General features: G+C 42.0%; 1 pseudogene; it reads left to right on the top strand.

The window, feature by feature from the left end:
- The first annotated feature begins 1451 nt into the window (after window positions 1-1451).
- Window positions 1452-8833, top strand: LOC102479468 (histone-lysine N-methyltransferase SETMAR-like; annotated as a pseudogene).
- Window positions 8834-10396: the final 1563 nt, after the last annotated feature.

The raw sequence follows: 10396 nt of genomic DNA, 5'->3' as shown, positions 1-10396 counted from the left end.
GGCCTGTAGCCTCAGTCCGCCTGGTGTCCGGAACTGCTGGCCGGCTCGATCCGGATTGCAGGTGGGGTGGGGTGGGGGTTCGCCTTAAAGTCCCAGGCAACCAACCTGGGGTCCAAGGAGGAACGGTGGGGATCGAGGAGGTTCAGAAGGGTCGGGACTGCAGCCTACGTCCTCAAGTTAGACACACATTAAGCATCTGACTCAGTCATTTTATTCCTAGGTATTTACCCATGTGAAATTAAAATGCACATCTGCTCAAAGACTGCACAAGTGCTAGAAATATAGCATACTTGTAGTCTCCCCAAACTGGAAACCCAAATGTCCACCAACAGTGAATGGATAAATAAATCATGGTTTCTCATAACATGTAATATTAGGCATTAATAAAGAGAAACTAAATGCTGATAGATGCAGTACCATGGGTAGAGCTCATTAAAATGCTGAGTGAAATAAAACAGACACAAAACAACAGCTAATGTATGGTTGCTTTTATGTAAAATTATTCAAAAGGTAAATCTAATCTATTGTGACAGAAAGCAAATCAATAGTTGCTTCTAGCTGGGAGTGGGAGAACGCACTGACTACAAGTAAGCACAAGGGAAATTGATTGATGAAAATGTTTTCTCATCTTAATCGTAGTGATGGTTATAGAGTGTACACATTATTGAACTATACACTTGACGTGGGTATATATTTTATGCCTGTAAATGTTATCTCAATAAAGTTAATTTTTATAAAAAGAAATACAAAAAAGGATTGATTTGTCTTCAGCTGAGTGCTATTGTTTACATAGGATGCCTGAAACTTAGGCAACCATCCCAGGATCAGAGAGACCAGCCTATGATAAAACCAACGTAGACAGAGTAGACAAATGGCATGTACTGGGTCCTTGATGACAAGAGAGGAGTGCAGGATGGGAGTCGAGAACATGGGCCCTATGAATAGATTGCTGAGTTCAAAGCCTTTTCACCACTTACCATCTGCATGACCTTGAGGCATCCATTTACCTCTTTGTGTCTCCTCTTCTCCTCTGTAAAATGAGGATAATAACCTTCAACCTTCAAAAGATTTTTAGAAAGACTAAATCCTTGTGCCTGTGAATTCCACAATTATATATATATATACGTATATATATATACATATATATATATAGTTTGTTTCTTGTTTGTTTGTTTTTAAGGAAGGAAAGAAGGTAGATGAAAGAGAGGAGGAGCAGGAAGAGTAGAGAAGAGGGAGAGCATATCAACAGGACTGGCCTGCAAAACCCCAAATATTTACTATCTGGCCATTGAAGAAAAAAGTTTGCTAACTCTTAGGCTCTTCTGTTTGTGCAGCCCAAAGCATCCTTGCTCAAGCACTACACTTTGGTCAGCACAAAAAATCAATTTTGGATTTTAAAGTGCATATTATGGCAATGTGCATCAGACTGAAGAAACAACAGGGCTTGCGACATGAAGCACAGTGTTGTACGTCTGCCTCTGAGGAAGAGGAATGAGTGGACTGTAAAGGTAAGCTGGCACCTATGAAAGATTGCACAGTTAATGAGCATGTAAGAATGCTGCTGCATGTATATCTAATCAGTATTGATCAGAGAGATAAATAGTCCAATATAATCCAGTTCTGAGAGTGTCCAGGGGAATTGTGAGATAACATTTAGACACAGTGCGAGGCATTGTAATTACTGCTAAGTATTTTGGCGTTTTAATTTGAATAAATGTTCAGTGTTTCAATTCTTTCATAAATGATGGCTAAGACTGAGGTACAGAAACACTGAGGATCATCACTCTGGCCTCTCTGCTTTCCATTTCTGTACTTCCGTTCTGTTCCTCTTGCATTATTATCCCAAATCATCACCTTTGCCATATTGAACCCTTGGTTATTAATTCTTGTTTAAAATCTAAAACTTGCCTCATTTTACTGTTATCTGTACTTATGACCCACCATATGTCATAGAGTATACCAGATTTATAGCACACACACACACACAGTAGGTACTACCCACAGATCAGGATTATTTTTAAAATTTTCCAGAAGGCATGTTTACTTGCTGGAGAGAGAAAGGGAGAAAGAGAGAGAGAGAGAGAAAAAAGGAAGAGAGAGAGAGCAAAAGCACCCCTAATGGGGAATGGTCACCACACAATCCCTTCTCCATAACTCCTTCCTTTCAGGATTTTGGGCTCACACACACATGCCCAGCATATTTTCCAAGCCATTGGGTCCAGGATTCAACATGTGCAGTTGGCCACGTGGGACCTCAGCTGCCTTAATCGCCAGGCCATGGGCTGGCTCATACCAGGGTTTTCAACTTTGATACTATTAACATTTTCAGGCTAGATGATTTTTTTAAATTTTTATTTAAATTTATTTATTTACATTCATTCACTGTACATGATGAGTCTTTGTTGTGGGGACTGTCCTGTGCATTGTGGAATGTTTAACAGCCTCTATCTACAGATGTTGGTAACCTCCCTTTTCCTCACTCCTGTCAATCAAAAATGTTTCTAGATATTATCAAATGTTCCTGTAGAGAAGGGAATTTATTATTGTACCCAGCCGAGAACCATTTACTGCATTAGATACATTTTGCAGATATGGGGACAGTTTTGGAATAGCCAATTAATAGTCCAAAGGTGCTCTTCTGGTAAGAGAACCAAGATTTCAATTTAGATGTGCCTGTCTCTAGTACCCTTAACTAACATAATGCCTATTCAAACAGAACTCAGTTCTTTCTTTTTCTTTTTTTTTGGAGAGGTTTTTACTGTAGGGTGTGTGCACTCGCCAGACAGACACAGAGAGAGAGAAAGACAGAAAGCAAGAAATCATCCCCCAGGGGAGATGGCCACGCCACAATCCCTTCTCCTCCATTCTCCTCTCTGGATCTTGGGCACGCACGCATACACGCCTGGCGTGAGTTTAAGCCACTGGGCCCGGGACTCGAACCGCAGTCAACTATGTGGGAGTCCAGTGACATAGCCATTATGCTAACTGCTGGTCCCAGAACTCAGTTCTTTCTTGCATACATCATCTGATGTAACAAGCTGAACTCCTTCTATCTAAAGGGGATGTACTCATCTTCTATCAACCTCTTTGCACATTTCCTTGTCTGGGGAGGGGACTAATCCCCTGCCCCACCCTGCACTTCTGCTAATTCACACATTATGGTGTTCTGTATTCATGGACCAGTTTAACCCTAACCCTCCAAGAGAATTGGCCATCCTTAGAAATAATTGGGGAGTGGAAATTCAGAAACAAAAAAGTTGGCTTTCTAATCAGGCTAGTCATATGGGACTTTATAATCTCTGTACCTTTATTTTTTGTTTTATGAGAGAGAGGGAAAGAAAGAGAGATTTTCTTTTTTGAGGGGTTTTTGCTATAGGGCACGTGGGCTCACCAGAAAGACAGAGAGAGACAAAGAGACAGAAAGTGAGAAATCCCCTCCCCCAGGGGGGATGGCCACACCGCAATCTCTTCTCCATTCTTCTCTTGGGATCTTGGGCATGTAAGCACACACGCCTGGCGTGAGTTTAAGCCACCCGGTCCAGGACTTGAACCTTGGTCAACTATGTGGGAGTCCAGTTACATAGTCATTATGCCAACTGCTGGTCCCAAGAGAGAGATTTTTGACAAAGTCTTGCCATATTGTGATCCTCCTGTTCCAACCTCCCAGTTTGCTAAGATAATAGGTACATGCCACCATATCTGGCCTTCTTAGATTAAGCTGGGAACTGAATCTGGGCCTCCCATGTAGCCTCAGTCATCATACAGCCTCATTCTCCTACCTGTGCCACTGTGGCTAGGTCTGCAATTTTCATTTTAAAGGAAGGAGAGTAGTCCACTCTTTTCCTTCTCTCTAAGATAAAAAGCAAATTAAACCTTTAAGTGCCCTAAGCAGTGAGAGCTATGGGGGCCTTAGGCAGTATCTTGCTGAACCACCTCAGTTTACGAATGTGAAGGCTGAGACCCTTAGAAGAAAATGATACACTCAAGACACATAGGTGACAGGCATAAATCCATGCCTTTAGGCTCCCCTCCCCCAGTCCTGTGCTCTTTCCACTTCATCCTCTTTCTAGAAAAGAACATCAAACTCAACTGAAACTGGGATTTAGAGGTGATTTGTATTATTGCTGAATTATGTATGCATTAAAGCATATTTAGGGCTTCCATTTCCAAGTAATATATTATAGATAAAATCCATTATTTCTGATATTTATTTTAATATTTTCTATGTTTTCACACTTACATGCTGAGCTCTCACTCTCTCCTTTTATTCTGACAGTATGAAATAGGTTTAATGTTTATTATATTAGCTAAAAAACAAGAACCACTTTGGGACTTTTGAGCATAAGGAATTTGATTTGGGAAATTAGTTATCCCAGAATGGAAGAGCTGAAGAAGCCAAAACGGGTGAGGGAGACAATTCGGAGGTTCACAACAACAGGAAGGTGCTGCCACCTCTGGGCTGGAGGCACAGTGTGAGAAGAGCTGTTATCACAGTCCAGGAGCAGGGCTGTCTGAGAGGGGGTCTGCCTCACTCAAACTTGAGTCCTGGAAGAGATGCTGCTATTGCCAGAGATACAGCAAGAGTGGGAAAAGGAGGAGAAATGCCTTGGAATCTCTCCAATTCCTATCCTTCAGCTTTCCACCAGAGTATCCCCCTGGGACCTACCCAGGAGACAGAGAACAAGGGAGTCTGGGAAACATGGTCCCCTGTAGTACAGAGCAGAGAAGGACAGTGAATGGACTTGAAAGCAAACAGGAATTGACCTACACAATTATGCTTACTTCACCAGCTTTGTTGACTTTCTCTTGAGATAACTGCCAGGGCAGACTCTGTAAAATGATTGCCCTTGATTGCCCAAGTTTCCTTCTCTTTTTCCTAAAGAGACTAAAAGGTTAGACTCCACACAAGAGAAACAAGCCAGCAATTATCTCTTGATGGCCTTGCTGGGGTAGAATCTATGAGCCAATCTACCCTGAAACCCACCAGTCAACACATTGTTAAGTAGGGAGTTATCTTAGGAATCAAACTCGGGCATTTTCCTAAAGGAAACATCCACACGTCATGTGAACAATGAGGGCATATATAGAGGCTGTAATGGATCAAGCAGTGTTGCCTTACAAATGCATGTATTGAAATTGTAACACTCAATGTGGCTGTATATGAGATAGGGCCTTCCAAGAGATCACATGAGGTCCCAAGGGTGGGACCTTAGTCCAATATGGCGAGTTTTATAAAAGAGAGAAAGAGACATCAGGGACACCAGCAAGGAGAGAAAGGCCATGTGTGAAGACACAGAAAAAGGAGGCCATCTTGAGGCCAAAGAGAAAAGCCTTTGGAAAAACCAATCTGCCAACACTGTGGGTAGAGATTTACAATCTCCACAACACTGACAAAATACTTTTCTGTTGTTTAAGCCACCTGGGCTATAATATTTGTTATGGCAGCCCTAGAAGATTACCCTAAGGTACCAAGCACAATACACCCAACAAGAGTCAGTCCTTGTTGCTGATCTCAAAGACTCTTCCAGGAGGTCACCCACTGTGAACTGCCTACTCCCTGAAATTATTTCCCAGGCAACCAGGTCCTTTCCATAGTCAGAGATGAGGCTGTAACACATGCCCATGAGAGGAAAAAATAACAATGACTCAGATTCATATGCAGATAAAAATGGTCTTCTTGAGAACAAATTGTCAGTAGTGGGGAGAAAGACAGAATGAGACAACTGGGTATTCATAAAAGAAGAGATTTCATAGAGGTGTGTGATGGTAAGGATGAGATGAGAAATTGAGGAAAGAGAAGGTAAAATTTTCCACATTAGCCTGGCTGGAATCATGGTTAAGGATATGATTTTTTTCCTTCTTTATAGAGGTGATTTTCAGAAAAGATCCTAAACCATATATGGAAGCAAGTCGGTAAGCTATTTTTTATATGTTTATTTCTTCAGACCATTTTGCATAGAAAATCATTAAAACAGTCTAATGTCAATCCTTTTCCTTAGTCTTATAATCCTTGACAGATCAGGATACAAGAACTCTGTGTCAGTATAATTATGAGTGTATGATTTTAATGAAGAACCTAAAAATGAAGTCAAAATAGACCAGCAGTGTTCAGGCCGTGCCAGTTTGGCGATACTGAGAGCTGCTACGTGATGGCTTTTGGGCAAAACAGTCTTAAGAAATAAATTGATATTCTGCAGTCAGTGTTGCCCTCAGGTTCTCCACGGCTTGAGCAGCAATTCAGGATCTGCTTGGGATTAACTGTTTCACATTTTCCCCTGGGGAATCTGCCCAAGTCCTGTAAGTCACAAATGGACCCCAGAAACACAATTTTCCCTGGAGTTGGAGAGGAAGAATGTGCAGAAGGACAAGGACGGGGGTTACCTGGGGAAGAAAAGAAAGGTTTGCTGGTGAAGTTAATCTCTGGAGGAAACAAAGGAGCAAACTGTAGGAAGACTTGCAGCTCTATTGACAAGAAATCTATGTGTAAACGTACAAGCTTACTTCCAACTCTAGACCAAACCAGGGAGCATTTTTGAGGCAATTTATCAGGATTGTTTTAAGACTTACTACTCAAAGGTGGCCTCAGAAAAGCATCATCAGCAAAACTGGGAGCTCATTAGAAAGGCAGATCCTCAGATCCATCAACTCAGAATGTGCATTTTGACAAGGTCCTTGGATGATCTCTGCCCATGGGATTTTGAGATGCACTTCTCTCAAGTATTGTTAAGCCAGATTGGATATGAAAGGGCACTGAACCATTCTGCCAGGTCATGAATATAATACACTCAAAGTCTTTGTTCTCATCATGAAGAATGAAGCCCAAAGGAAAAGACATAAAGAACAGAAATGTGTTTGAGGTTGCCTCCAACTCAACTCTCAACTTCCACCTTCGCCTGGGTGACTTCCAACAGTGGTAGCAGAGAGAGGAAAGGGCATGCCTAGACCTTGCAGCAGGGTTTCCTGGGATGACACTGCCACTTTTGGACCTTGCCAGTGATGCAGCCATAGCACAGCTGAACCCACGTGGGAAGGGTTCTGGGGTCTCATCCCAGGACCTCTCTGAACATGCTAGGCACACATGCGCCTGTGATCCAGGCTCAGGGTGTGAAAACATTGTTGGGAGTGCCTGTCTTTCTCTCTCTACCTCTCCCTCTTATGGAATAGATAAATAAACAAGCTGAAAATAGGAAGAAGATTTTTTTTAAAAAGAGGGCATGCTACTTTGGGCACCTGATGCAGGTTCACAGAGTTCTGTTTTCTCTTTCTAACCCTATTTCTCTGATCTCTCCTGCCTGCAAGAAGGAATTGGGCACCAATTAGTTGCTAGTGCTAGTCTGTTGTTTTTATTTGTTTTTAATTTACTATAGGATACATGCACTTGCTGTGGGGAAAGAAGGGGGGGTGAAGAGAGAGAGAGAGCACCCTCCGTGGGTATGACCACATTGAAATCCGTTTTCCTCCCTTTCTCCCTCAATTCAGGGTTTGGGGCACACACACACATGCCTGGCATGTTTTTCAAGTCACTGAGACTAAGACTCTAAACACACAGTTGGCCATGTGGAATCCAGCCACTTTAGCCGCCATGCCACCTGGCTGACCCAGCTGACCTATTTCTAAAACTCAATGCCAGGGAAGTTGCTTGCTTTGTGCCACTTCAGATGCTAGTTAGGGTGCGGTGTGGTGTTGCTGTCTCTGAACTTGGTTTTCGAAAGGTGAAAGAGGTGCTCCCTGGCCTTGGGGAACTCTGGGGAGCCAGACTGCTATGGGAGCAGAAATGCAGGTGGATATCAGGCAGGCAGGAATAAGTTCTTGCAGACTATGGAAATGATGTTAGACAAAAGGCAAATTGGAGCAATTTTCTTATTCGAGTTCAAAATAGGTCAAAAAGTAGTGGAGACAACTGGCAACATCACCAGTGTATTTGGCCTAGGAACTGCTAATGAACATGCAGAGCAGTGGTGGTGCAAGAAGTTTTGCAAAGGAGATGAAAGCCTTAAAGATGAGGAGCATACTGGCTGGCCATCAGAAGTTGACAATGCTCATTTGAGAGTAGTCATCGAAGCAGATCCTCTTACAACTACATGAGAAGTTGCCAAGGACGTCCATGCTGACCATTTTAAGGTTGTTCGGAATTAGAAGTAAATTGGGGAGGTGAAAAGGCTCGATAAGGGGGTACCTCATAAGCTGACTGAAATCAAAAAGACTCATTTAGAAGTGTTGTCATCCCTTATTCTATGCAACAATGACCGGTTTCTCAACTGTATTGCGACATGCAATGAAAAGTGGAATTTATACGACAAGTAGCAATGACCAGCTCAGTGGCTGGACTGAGAAGAAGGTCCAAAGCACTTCCCAAAGGTAAACTTACACAGAAAGAGGTCATGGTCACAGGGTGGTGGTCTGCTGCTGATCTTATCCACTGCAGCTTTCTGAACCCCAGGGAAACCATAACATCTGAGAAGTATACTCAGGAAGTTGATGAGATGCACCAAAACTGCAAGGCCTGCAGCAGGCATCAGTCAACAGCAAGGGCCCAATTCTGCTCTACTATATTTGACCCAACATCACAGAAGCAATGCTTCAAAAGTTGAACAAATTCGCCTACAAAGTTTTGTCCACCGTATTCACCTTAACTCTTGCCAACCGACTGCCATTTCTTCAAGCATCTTGACAACTTTTTATAGGAAAATGCTTCCACAACCAGCAGGATACAGAAAATGCTTTCCAAGAGTTTGTTGAATCCCAAAGCGTGGATTTTTACACTACAGTAATAAACAAACTTATTTCTTGTTGGCAGAAATGTGTTGATTGTAATGATTCCTATTTTGATTAAGAAAGATGTATTCAAGCCTAAAAAAATGAAATAAAATATCAAATAAACCCAATGCTAAGGGGCCAGCAGGTGGCATGGTAGTAAAATGCTGGGCTTTTGCATGACCTGGCAGCTTGCTTTCTCACTTTCCCTTTCTCTCTCTCTCTCTCTCTCTCTCTGTCTCTGCCTCTCTGGTGAGCACACATGCCCTACAGAAAATTAAAAAATAATAATACATATTTTTTTAAATGCCAAAGAAGTTGCCACCGCTGTTGGGGGGGGAGATCATTCCCAGTGCTAAGGAACGTGAAGCTGTAGGCTAAAACTAGAAAGCAAATTCAGAGGTCCCAGACTTGATGTGATCACCATTTAAAAATATAGCAGCATTTTGCTAGGGATTGAATTATGTCCTCTCAAAGTTCATATATTAAAACCCCAATGTGACTGTTTGGAGACAGGGCTTTAGGAAGTAATGAAAGTTAAACGAGGTTATAGGGGAGGGTCCTAATCTGCTAGAATTGGTGATCTTATCAGAAGAGAAGTAGAGAGATCGCTATCTCCACAAGCACACGCAAGGAAAGCACCAAGCAATGAGGCAGCAGAGTGCAAGCCAGCAGGAGCACCTTCTCCAGAACCTGACCATACTGGCACCCCAACCTCAGACTTCCACCGTCAAGAACTGTGAAAAAATCAATTTATTTTGCTTAAGTCACTAAGTCTTCAGTATTTCATTATGGCAGCCTGAACCAGCTGAGACATATTTGTTCCAAGAACACAAACTATTGGATCCTAGATTCCTGACAAAAATAGAGAATATTTCTGAATTCAAAGTTGGTCTGCTCTGGCAGCTTGCTTTCTCACTTTCTCTCTCATTCTATCCCTCTATGGTCAAATAAAAATAAATAAATAAATGGATAAAGATAAATAAAATAATTAAAGAAAACATTTTTTTAAAAAGTTGGTCTGCTGACATTGGAAGCCTTGATTTTTTTTTTTTTTTGGATGATGAATTGCTAGTTATAACTTCTGAAAAATGTTCAATACAGTGAATAGGAGCACAAACTGCACTTTCTTTACCACTTGTAGAAATGCATGCACTAGCAGGAAGCGTATATATTGGGATAAAGTAACCACACACGCACTTGTCCACTTAGGGTGACCAACCACATTTGATTTGCCCAGGAGCGAGGGGCTTCCTGGGACACAAGACTTTCAATGCTAAAAACAGACAAGTCCTGGGCAATCCAGCACAAGTTGATGACCCTAAGTAAGCTAAGTCTCATCTGTTGGAAGACCAGTGGTGACATGTCATGAAGAAATGAAGCATTTGTTGAAGGTAACTGGAACTCTGCACAACGGTCCTTGTGTAGAATTGCCACTGCAACCTCGAGTAAGTCACTTTACCTCTCTAGGCTTATGTTCTTCTCCATGGGAACGAGGGACTCAATTATCTTAAAGGGATGTTTCAGTTCTAATATGCTGTAGTTTTTGATTTGTGAATTATTCTGTTATTTGAGTGTTGGGGATGATTTGATTGTATCAGTTTGCACAAAAGTCTGAGAAGAGGAACAGGTGCTGATTTAG

This window comes from Tupaia chinensis, unplaced genomic scaffold (genome assembly GCF_000334495.1).
Source record: "Tupaia chinensis unplaced genomic scaffold, TupChi_1.0 Scaffold000392_1, whole genome shotgun sequence".
In the NCBI taxonomy this organism is placed as follows: Eukaryota; Metazoa; Chordata; class Mammalia; order Scandentia; family Tupaiidae; genus Tupaia; species Tupaia belangeri.
Note: the sequence above shows the minus strand (reverse complement) of the source record. Positions and strands in the feature narration are given on the sequence as shown.